The following is a 12,549-nucleotide window of genomic DNA, read 5'->3' as shown; positions in this document are numbered from 1 at the left end:
AAGTAACTTTCGTTGATGCTCTGATGTATATTATATGTACAAGTTTCGGTGACTTTATATATTTTATATTGTACCGCTACAATCCTTGGTCGTGCGTCGATTCTGGGTGTATCTCGGGATCTGGACGTGACAGTAATTGCATCCAACAATTGCAAACGTTGGGATTAAGCCATTATATATATGGTTGTAGGATTAAATGAAAGCATGCTTTTTAATTATTACATATATTATATAATCTGTATTTGATTGGTTTTAACAATCTAAGACAAAAATATGGATAAATCAAATGTTTGTGTCATTAAGCAACACATTGAGAAACCTGAGAAATTCAAGGGAGTTGATTTCAAATGTTGGCAACATAAGATTTTGTTTTACTTGACAACTCTGAACTTGAGTCATATCATTATAACTGAAGCCTTTAAAGCAGCATAATAGGGAGATATCAATGTTGAAATTTTGCAAGCTATGACAGACAGGACTTATAGTGAATTTCTATGTAGGAACTACATTTTGAATACTTTAGATGACTCACCTTCATATAAGACGGCTAAGGAATTGTGGGAGTTTTGGACAAAAAATATAAGTCTTAAGTGCCTAGTTTCAAAAAGTTTGTGATCGAAAAATTTCTGTATTATAGGCTTCATTTGACAGAACCATCTAGCCGTCAAATTTGGACCGACTCGCTTTGGGATTAGTCAATCTGACATATGGAATTAATGAAGAATATAGGAGAAGATTTCTTGTTTTTCGTGTACACACCACAAGTGCAAAGTCTCATCATTACAAGCTTTAGGGCACGATGTTTAAAGGCACATGTCATGAATCCGAAATGGCTCTACTTCAACTCTAAGAGTTGGATCAAACATACATAAAGATTGAAGACTAAACGATACGTATTCCAGCTTATTCCGAAATGCATGGTTTTTGGATAACAATCCATCCTTAAGGGAACAGGTTACCTTTCAAAGGCATAGTTAAGGGCAATTGCGAGACCATGATTTTCCAGAACCGAGTAAGGCTGCTTCGAATACAGTTATCTTAGGAGTCTAGTCATGGACACACTAGATTTGAGCGGAGCTGGATAGACGGAGTAACGGTCCACCATCACTTTATTCTAGGGCAATATATAGAGTCTAATCAATTCTACCGGATGACCATGCTTCAACTACCATTGCTGTCACGTCTTCCATCTTTGACGCTAGCAAAGGAAGAAATGATACGTGTCACGAATTTGATCCACATGATTTGTGATGACTTTAGACCCGCATCACTCATCAGAGCCGTTAAGGGAATTAATGCAGAACGTGAAATAAAAACATACATTTGGTATATCGCACAATAAATTATCGGAAGATGAATTTATATACTGGAATAAAAAGGGTGTTGTAAAACAATATATTGCTGGTTGATTACAGATAAATGCTTAGAAGAATAGCCCCTAAAGCGAGAAAATTTTCAGTGTGATTGGAACACGGGATGATACACCACGTGTCACTATACAAATGATGGGGTATATATGTTAAAAAATTAATAACTTAAAAATAAAATTTCCCACCACTTATATAAAAAGATGTGGTGTACCATTGTTGACCCTAAAAACTACCAAGCCTACGTGGCGTGCAGGCTGAGTAATTAATAAGCTAACTACGTCATTCGGTTGTGTACGGGGCGTACCAACTCGTCGGCCGAGCTCGACTGAGGAGTAAAATATATTGATGTTGCGTTGGGTGCGTTGCTAACTTCTGAATCTTGCGACTGCGGCCGAGGAAGGAACACGTCTTGGCCTTCGGGTTCTAAAGCCTGAAAACAAGGCTACTAGTTCTGCGAAGTTCAATATCAAATTCGACTTTCAATGTGCTGAATGTAGTAACTAATAACACCTTACTTCACCGAGAATGCTAATGAGATGACCTCTGCCAATAAGGATTCGAAAATCCTTCTCGATCAAGACTTGGATAAATAACCAGTCGGCCCTGTCGCAGTGCTGCTTATCCAAACTAAAGGTGCTTCACGGTCGGCTGATTCTACGGTAACAGTGCTGTTTATCCAAACTGAAGATGTTCGCCGGTTGCCTTTACAGTGCTGTTTATCCAAACTGAAGATGTGTTGGCGAAAAAGGAAAATAAAAATCTCAAGGTTGTTAAGAGGTTTCGCGTAGAGCGAGGGTTTGTGCAGAGTAGTTTGTGTGTTGAGTTGGAGATCCCCTCGAATGGTGCACGCCACCTTGTATTTATAGTACTGCTATACTGGCTTTGGCGGCTGACACTTGTTGGACACTTGTTGCAGAATCCAACCTTTTTTTCAAACTCATAAAATAATTTACGTTACGCAGGCCAAAGCCCATGCTTTGGTCGTACCATCTCATGCAAACTAAAGCCACGTGTTCATTTGTACCAACCTGATATACTGTGATTTTATCTCCAAGTCTTGCCGGCGTTGCCATCTGACTAAAATTCTTGGCATATTGCCAAGGATATTTGGTCCCATCATCATAATCTTTTATCTCTTCATGCATGGTAAACCTCCTGCTGCATCACATCACTATTTCCAGTTCATCTAAAATCTGAAACCTTTCATATGTGACTGGCTTTCCAAATAAGATAAAAGCTCATCTTGACTTTTCAAACTCATAATCAAAAGTCTAGCCTATCTAGGCTTCTTACCTTATCATAACTCCATCACCATCAAATCCTAGGCTTATCACATCACCACCAAAAGCCAAGCCTATCTAGGCATCTCCATGATCTAACCATGCATGCACTCATCTAATTGATGCCGTGCATATCCCAATATTCCATGTGTTCAAATTAATTGGGATTTAGACAAATATTAGGTATTAGGTTTAAATAATTTAACATATTACTACAAAATAATATCATGATTAAAATCACAACATTATTTCAATAATAATTGAAAATCATTTCAACTACTTTGTCATTCAACAGTCTAAAATTTTTGTCATTCAACGACCTCGATTACTCAGGCTGATAGCGTAATTTTGGGTCCAAACATTGCCCCCTAATTTCCTTGAGCTTCGGCCCGAAAGCCGAATGGTTAAGGAAATTAATTGTTTGTAGCCAACAAAATCTCGTATTGCTGAAAAACTTTATTCCTTGGCAACAACATCTCTGTATGTGTGTGTGTGTGCGTGTGTATATATATATGTGTTTGGGCCCAAAATAATGGTTTGGGCCGAGTTCTATTCTCAGCCCGGAAGGTCTTACGAAAAGTTATCATGGATCGTTTAGTTCATGGGCTTCCTAACCTAGGTCGACCAAGTCGTGCTGCAAGACGAGTAATTGAATCCTGGCACAATAAGAAGTCTCGGCAAGATATAGATATTGATAACCCGGAAGTGAACGCTGCTTGATAAAGGATCGGGTTCATAGTCATAGTAAAAATACGATTGGTCGAGATAGTGCTTGGTTAGAATAATGAGTCCTAATCCGAGTAGGGATATAACTCAATTTAGAGAAGACCTGATGCTATAAATATAGGAGGTTGTACATCATTCAATGCCCTCTTCAATTCAACACATAACTGCCCTGTGCAAATTCTCTCAACAACCTTGAGATTTTTTCCTTTTCTTTTTTCGCTGACACACTTTCAGTTTAGATAAACAGCACTGTGAAGGCAACCGGTGATATCTTCAATCGGCATAGATAACACTGTCATCGTAGAATCAGCCGGCCTCGCAACATCTTCAATTGGCATAGATAGCACTGCGTCGAGGTGATTGGTTATCTATCCAAGTCTCGGTCGAAAAGGATTCTCGAATCCATATTGGTCGAGGTCATCTCATTAGCCTTCTTAACGAAGTGAGGTGTTACAGTTTATTAGGCTCGGCACATTGCACGCCGAGTTAGTTTATGATTGGATACTCTTAAGTGGGATTTAGAGTTCGGCATTCCGACGGTCGAACCACATTTATTGTTAAGACATATATTCGCTTTGAGTATTTGTGCCCTTACACTTTGGTGTCGATTCGGCGTGAGTTTACTCTGACGAATACCATCACTGTGACTGAATCCAACGACGATGATTTGTGGGTTTCGTAAGAATAATAGCCTTGTCTTCAGGTTCGATAACCGAAGAGGTCGAGACGTGTTTCTTCCTCGGTTGTAATCGCAAGACGCAGAAGTCGGTTGCGCACTCATCACAACATCAGCATATTTTACTCCTCAGCCGAGCTCAACCGACGAGTTGGCATACCCCGCATTCAACCGAATGACATAGTTAGCTTATAGATTACTCGGCCTACGCGCCACGTAGGCTTAGTAGTTTTTAGGGTCTGATTGTTGAAAAGTGCCTTCAGGTCGATGGTCGATGGGTACCCGGAGAGGGTAGCGTCAACTGGGATGCCGAAAAAGGAAGTCCCTAGGATCGCGGTAATATCTAGGATAGTGGGGCCAATGGGGCCGAGGGGAAAGACCATAGTGTTGGTAGCTGAGCACCAGAAGTTTGAGGCTACCATAAGAAGCTCCTTGTCCATGACAAGTTCCATAGACGAAAGACGAATGGCATCGTAAATGCCAAGATCTTTCCATTACTTGGAGAAGATCTTTTCCATCCATGCAACCCAGGCTGCCCAGGTCACAGTGGTCGAGGGCCAGGAGCCTTGGGGTTTTGCTAAATCTCACCTCGACCATTCAAACCCTTGCAGTAGGGGTGTTAGGCATTGCTCCTTAAAGAGTTGGGTGATGGCTGGTGGTACTGCGTCCTTAAAAAGTGGACCAAGGATTTGGTGGGGGGTACTCATATCGCTCTCAAAGCATAGAGTCTTGATTGAGCGTTGATCGATGATGGTCCAGCATTTGTCCCATTCCTTAGAAAGCTTATAGATGAATGAGGCCATTGGAAATGGTTTGATGGTTTTCTAGGAGAAAGTCAAGGGGTTTTTTCTTTTAATCTCTGAACAAAAGAGAGTTTAGCGAATTTGAAAACGTAAAGAATGAACAATAAAAGGTCGGTTATTTATAGACTCGTGGAAGGAAAGATCAAACGGGGAGAGTGATCGGGAATATCGTTAATAATTAAGGAGTGATGAAGAATATTAACAGACACAGGAGAAAGAACCAAAAGCTCGCAAATTGAAGGTCCATGATGATATCGTGATGGCGTCCTTTTATGAAGAAATGATGTTTTAGTGTCCGCACGATCTTGAGGGTACCGAAAGATTCGTAAATCGAGATTGCACGACGGCATGCGATGACAGGTATAATGATTTGTAGACGTTTGGATGTCTGCACGTCTTGAGGAATTCAAAAATCTCGCGGATCAAGGGGGTAATGATGAAAAGACATTTCAATTCAGGCTGAGAAGGGGACACGTGGCGAGATATCTGATGAGATCAAGATCGTGCAATCGTGTTTCATAAATACACCTTGGGAGATGAAGTCTGGTGTCGCTTCTTCAAGGTTAGGGCTTGGCCAGGGATGTCAGGCCGAGAAAAGCCTCAGAAGCGAGAGGGCAATGTTTGGGCCCAAAATAATGGTTTGGGCTGAGTTCTATTCTCGGTCCGGAAGGTCTTATGAAAAGTTATCATGGATCGTTTAGTTCATGGGCTTCTTAACCTAGGTCAGCCGAGTCGTGCTGCAAAACGAGTAATTGAATCCTGGCAGAATAAGGAGTCTCAACAAGATATATATATTGATAACCCGGAAGTGAACGCGGTTTGATAAAGGACCGGGTTCATAGTCATAGTGAAAATACGATTGGTTGAGATAGTGTTTGGTTAGAATAAGGAGTCCTAAGCTGAGTAGGGATATAACTCGATTTAGAGAAAACCTGATGCTATAAATAGATGAGGCTGTGCATCATTCAAGGCCCCTTTCAATTCAACACACAACTGCCCTGCGCAAATTCTCTCAACAACCTTGAGACTTTTTCCTTTTCTTTTTTCGCTGACACACCTTCAGTTTAGATAAACAACACTGTGAAGGCAACTGGTGATATCTTCATTCGGCATAGATAACACTGTTACCGTAGAACCAGCCGATCTCACAACATCTTCAGTCGGCATAGATAGCACTGCGTCGAGGGTGACTGGTTATCTATCCAAGTCTCGGTCGAAAAGGATTCCCGAATCCATATTGGTCGAGGTCATCTCATTAGCCTTCTCGACGAAGTGAGGTGTTATAGTTTATTAGGCTCGGCACATTGCACGCTGAGTTAGTTTATGATTGGATACTCTCAAGTGGGATTTAGAGTTTGGCATTCCAACGGCCGAACCACGTTTATTGTTAAGACATATATTCACTTTGAGTATTTGTGCCCTTACACTTTGGTGTCGATTCGACGTGAGTTTACTCTGACGAATACCATCACTGTGACCGAATCTGACGACGACGATTTGTGAGCTTCATAAGAATAGTAGCCTTGTCTTCAGGTTCAAGAACCCAAGAGGCCAAGACGTGTTCCTTCCTTGGTCGCAATCGCAAAATGCAGAAGTCGGCCGCGCACTTATCACAACATCAGCATACTCGGCTGACGAGTTGGCATGCCCCGCATTTAACCGAAGGACGTAGTTAGCTTATAGATTACTCGGCCTGTGCGCCACGTAGGCTTGGTAGTTTTTAGGGTCAATAATATGGTAGGCCGAATGACCCCATGGTCGAGCACCAGTACTCCAAGTCGAATGGCCATAGAATATATATAGTGACCCCATGGTTAAGCACAAGCACTCCAGGCCGAATGACCATAGAATTTATATTATATATATATACATGGCAGGCCAAATGACCCTATGGTCTAGCACCAACACTCCAGGCCGAATGGCCGTAGAATTTATATTATATATATATACATGGCAGGCCGAATGACCCTATGGTCTAGCACTAACACTCTAGGCCGAATGGCCGTAGAATTTATATATATATATATATATATATACAATCACTCTTGTATTTCCACTTCATTGCTTGAAAAATCTATCACTCTTGTATTTCCAGACTTCCAGTAATAGTATTATCATTTCCCCCACAAGCTTTGTAGCACGTGTGTTTGTTCTTTGGAACTAAGAAAATGGCCTCATCTGCAAGTGAAAATCGCTTAGTGTTATCCAAGATTGTAACCAATGGAAAACATGGTGAGAACTCTCCGTACTTCGACAGATGGTAAGTGTACGATCAAAACCATTTTCTCCCAACTAAAAATCCTGAGGGTGTAATCCAGATGGGGTTTGCAGAAACTCAGGTTTGCACTGTGCTCCGTTGTTTTTCTTCTTTGCATTTAGTTTTTTCAGTTATAAGGAGGTTAAAGGGTCGGGGTGGGGGATTCAAACTCTTGCCTTAGAGTCCCACTAAAAATAGGGATGTGCTATCCACACACCCCATTTTACTTCTCACACATCCTTTGTTAATTTCTGTTCGTTGATCTTCTTCAATTCATCCGATCCAATGCCCGAAAATTATGGGGGTGTGTGAGAAGTAAAAAAGAGTGTGAGGATATCACACCCCTAAAAATATGCACTTAGAAGTTTCACCATAAAATCAATTGGTTACAGTGAGAGTAGCTCAATTACTTATAAGCATATGCAAAGTTCATTTTTTAGGATTCACTCTCAATTTGCTCTCTCACGTGTGGTAAATTTTCAAGCCTAACACATGTACAACATAAATAGGTTGACGTGAAGCACATGTGGCCGTTGGGCTTCACATATGAAACAACCTGTTCTGATACTATTCTGATACCATGAAGAAAGTTGAAGTTCCACCATAAAACCAATTAGCAATATGGAGAGTAATCCAACCTCTTATAAGCTCTTGCAAGGTTTCCTTTCACTATGGTGGAACTGTTTTACTTTCACATTCTCACAAGCCTCTTTTCCTTATTCATGAGGAATCCCTTGTTTTTCTACCAAACACAAAATGCATAAGTTATTACATTATAGTTAAGAAGTAATTAATCTACCAAAATGCATGGTTTAACTTTCATTTGTTTCCAGCTTCCCTTTGATTTGGTGGAAGAGTGGATTAGGAGATATCCCAAGGCCTCTATTTGCACTGCTGAAGGAGTTGAGAAGTTCAGAAGCGTGGCCAATTTCCAAGACTACCATGGCTTCCCAAAGTTCAGACAGGTATACATACACACATATGCTTGCATGGCATGGTCCACGGAACTCCTTTATTTAGTAATTGGCGCTTTATACTTAACTTGCATGATATTAATTAATTTTCAGGCCATTGCTACGTTCATGTCGAAAGCATAAGGTGGTTGAGTCATATCTGATCCTCACCGAGGCGAAGCCACCGGAGCAAACGAGCTGGTCATGTTCTGTTTAGCCGACCCCGGCGATGCTTTCCTTATCCCCTCACCGTACCATCCAGCGTACGTTGTGCTTCTTCTATATCTTTCATTTCAAATATTGTGCTAAAATTGTTTTAGTTTACGTAGGTACTTTGCTAATTATATTCCATGCTGAATAACTGAGTGCTTAATTCCTCAAGAGCCACCATAACCATCATTTTTTTTAAGGAAAACTAATGAAAATAGCTTGAAAACTTTGAGTTTTAACGATAAGGACAAAATAAAGGGTAAAGTGAATAGTACCAAGTTTGACATTTTAGTGTAAAAATGTGGTTTTTCGTTAAAGTGAACAGTACCGCGGACTTTTCGTTAAAACTTTTTTTTATTTATTTTTTATTTTTTATCATTTGTTTGGTTGACTATGTGTGCTTTAATTTGTACACACAATCTAGTCATAGGTTTAAGAATTTTTTGGTAGAAGGTTTGAAATCCTTAAATTTAACACATATTTGGGTTTTTATGAAGGTCACCAGATTTGGTCCAACTCAGATAGGGAGGGTTGGAATTTTCATATCTGGTACGCACCTACGTGTGTTTAGGGCAAGGTCTAAAATATCGATATTATCCCGATATTTCTATCGAAATTTTCGTATTTTTGGACTAACGATATTTCCGATATCATCGATATTTTAGACCTTAATAGGAACTCCATGTGGTACTAAGTCACTCATGTATCTTACCATGCAATGTATAAAGTGTAAAATATTGTACTAATTCATTATATATAAATGATTATAGTGTGTTTAAACTTCTTTCATTGATTACTACATACTTTCTATACTCACAATGTTTGCTAGCTCGGTATATAATCAACTTAAATCAGTTAAATCCATCATGCAATGCATTTCCTTCCAATTTTTTTTGTGATAAACTAATAAATAATTGATTAAATAAATATCCTGTAAAATTTCAATAAAAATTTCCAAGTTTTTCTTACAATTTCCGTGGTTTTTATTCAATTTTTATCGATATCGATAATATCCCGATATTTCTATCGAAATTTCTATGTTTTTGAACTACTGATATTTCCGATATCATCGATATTTTATACCTCGGGGTCATAATGAAATATAAATAAGGATTATAGTTCAATAAATTAGGTGGACGATCACATGCTTTTTTTTAATTTTTATTTTTTTATATGTATGTGTGAAGGTTCAAAATTCTGAATCTTTCCTAATCTTACTCATTATTCTATACTTAATTCTAGTGATCACATATTTTAATTGGTATGATTTTTTTTTTAAAAAGGAACAACTGATGACAAGCCATAATTATTCATTCCTTCTATCTTTCATTTCAAATATTGTGTGAAAATTGTTTTAGTTTACGTAGGTACTTTGCTAGTTATATTCCGTGCTGAATAGTTGAGTGCTTAATTCCTCAAGAGCCACCATAGCCACCATTTTTTTTTTTTTTTTTATCATTCGTTTGGTTGACTATGTGTGCTTTAATTTGTACACACAATCTACTAGTAGGTTTAAGAATTTTGTGGAGTCCAAGTCATGGGCTTGTCCAGATGGTTTTGAAATCCTTAAATTTAGCACATATTTGGGTTTTTATGAAGGTCACCAGATTTGGTCAAACTCAGATAGAGAGAGTTGGAATTTTCATATCTGGTACGCACCTATGTGTGTTTAGGGTCATAATGAAATATAAATAAGGATTATAGTTCAATAAATTCGGTGGACGATCACATGCTTTTTTTGTTTTTATATGTATGTGGGAAGGTTCAAAAATTCAGAATCTTACCTAATTTTACTCATTATTCTATATTTAATTCTAATGATCACGTATTTTAATTGGTATGATTTTTTTTTTTTAAAAAAGGAGGATAATTGGTAGCAAGCCACAATTATCCATCCCTTTCGGAGGCGAGGAAGACTCACAGAGGTATTTTAGCCTCCCCATGACCACAAGTCTGGCTTCCAACTAGCAACGGGTTTCGAACCCAAGACCTCCAGTTTTTAATTTGAATGAAGCCTCGCAATCCGTCATTTACCACTGGACCATCAACTCGTAGTTATTTTATCAAACTTGCAGCATCATTAATGTAGATTTTAAGAACTAGTTAAGACTTTTTGACTCCACAGTTAGAAATTTACTATAAGATCAAAGCCATACGCATCAATACTCAACCATACATATTCACATTGGATGATAATTCAAATCAGATTAGTCTGTGTTGTTTACAGCTGGATGTTTAGGCAAAACTTCAACTTCGTTAATTTGTTTAACGTCTTAATCTTTATACCGTAATGTTAAATTTCCCAATTAGCTTCAATTTCCGTTCTCATATATTTCTCACCAAACTTGATATGCTCAGTGTACCTCTCATTTTCTTATATCCATATGTACAAGCATGAAGAAATTGCTAATTACAAGCAAGGTATAAAATATCGATGATATCGAAAATATCGATAATTCAAAAACATGGAAATTTCGATGGAAATATCGGGATATTATTGATATCGATAAAAATTGAATAAAAACCACGGAAATTGTAAGAAAAACTTGGAATTTTTTATTAAAACTTTACAGGATGTTTATTTAATCAATTATCTATTAGTTTATCACAAAAAAAAATTGGAAGGAAATGCATTGCATGATGGATTTAACTGATTTAAGTTGATTATATAACGACCTGGCAAACATTGTGAGTGTAGAAAATATGTAGTAATTAATGAAAGAAATTTAAACACATCATATTCATTTATATATAATGAATTAGTACAATATTTTACACTTTATACATTGTATGGTAAGATACATGAGTGACTTAGTACCACATAGAGTTCCTATCAAGGTCTAAAATATCGATGATATCGGAAATATCGGTTGTCCAAAAACACGGAAATTTCGATGGAAATGTCGGAATAATATCGATATTTTAGACCTTGATTACAAGTCACCAAGCTAAATTAGAAGCTTAACTAATTTTACTCGTAAATTAATTAAGATTTCATATATCTAACTGCAGATTTTAACGAGACCTTGGATGGAGAACTGGAGTCCAAATTGTCCCCCTCGATTGTGATAGCTCCAACAATTTCAAAATAACCAAAGAAGCACTGGAAGCAGCTTATGAAAATGCCCAAAAAACAACAACAATGTGAAGGGCTTGATCATAACAGAAGCATCAAATCCATTAGGCACAACTCTTGACGAAGACACACTTGAAAGCCTTGTCACATTCATAAGCCAAATGAACATTCACTGTGGCTTATGAAAGTGACAAGGCTTTCAAGTGTGTCTTTGTCAAGGGTTGTGCCTAATGGATTTAATGGATTCGATGGCTTTGTTATGATCAACGCTTTCAGTTGGGTGAAAAGGAGTTCGGTTTTTCGCAGAATTCTCTTTGTGAGGATCCTGGAGATTCGTGAATCGTGTCTGTTAATCGTACATCGTGAAGTTAGAAATTATTTTAAATATTTTTATTTAAAAATGAACATAAATAGTACTTGATAAAAACTAACTGCATGATATATGATGAACGGATACGATTCACAGTTCTCCAGAATCCTCACCAAAAGGATCCAGAGAGGATCCTGTTGGGGTGAAAAGGGTTTTGATTGTACGCTTTCCATCTGTCGTAGTACGGAGAGTTCTCACCATGCTTTTCATTGGTTGCAATCTTGGATAACACTAAGCGATATTCACTTGCAGATGAGGCCATTTTCTTGGTTCCAAAGAACAAACACACAAGCTATATAGCTGGAGGGGGAATGATAATACTATTATTGGAAGTCTGGAACGACAATAGTGATTTTTTTTTCAAGCAATGAAGTTGAAGCAAAGGGTAAGGCAGTTGTGGAATTTATAGGCGTGGAAGATTGATTGGCAAGCAGCACAGGAAGCAAAATTTGAGGGAAAAGTCCATCTTTCAAATGTGGAAAAACTGACCCCTAAGACTGGAAGTAACAGATTTAATTGTGGTAGTTTTGGTCATTGTGTTGTAATCGATTCCATGTTGTACATGATACCCAGCCATCAAGCATGTAAAAACCTGCACAACCAGGTGTACACCGGCAGTGTACCTCTTGGTGGTTCTTATAGTTGGTGGTGTGACGGTCATACTAATAGTTTTCTTATAATTGATATATTGTATGATATTATCATCACACACAATATAAGACGGTTTACATGATATCGTTTATTTAAATTAGAGCTCAATCTCGACTTTATTTGTTTATAATGAAATATAATACTGACGTGTATACAAACACATCATTTGGTAGTTTT

General features: G+C 38.1%; 1 pseudogene; it reads left to right on the top strand.

The window, feature by feature from the left end:
• Positions 1-7,023: 7,023 nt before the first annotated feature.
• LOC126611935 (1-aminocyclopropane-1-carboxylate synthase 1-like) lies at positions 7,024-11,631 on the top strand (annotated as a pseudogene).
• Positions 11,632-12,549: the final 918 nt, after the last annotated feature.

Source organism: Malus sylvestris, chromosome 17 (genome assembly GCF_916048215.2).
Source record: "Malus sylvestris chromosome 17, drMalSylv7.2, whole genome shotgun sequence".
Lineage (NCBI taxonomy): Eukaryota > Viridiplantae > Streptophyta > Magnoliopsida > Rosales > Rosaceae > Malus > Malus sylvestris.
Note: the sequence above shows the minus strand (reverse complement) of the source record. Positions and strands in the feature narration are given on the sequence as shown.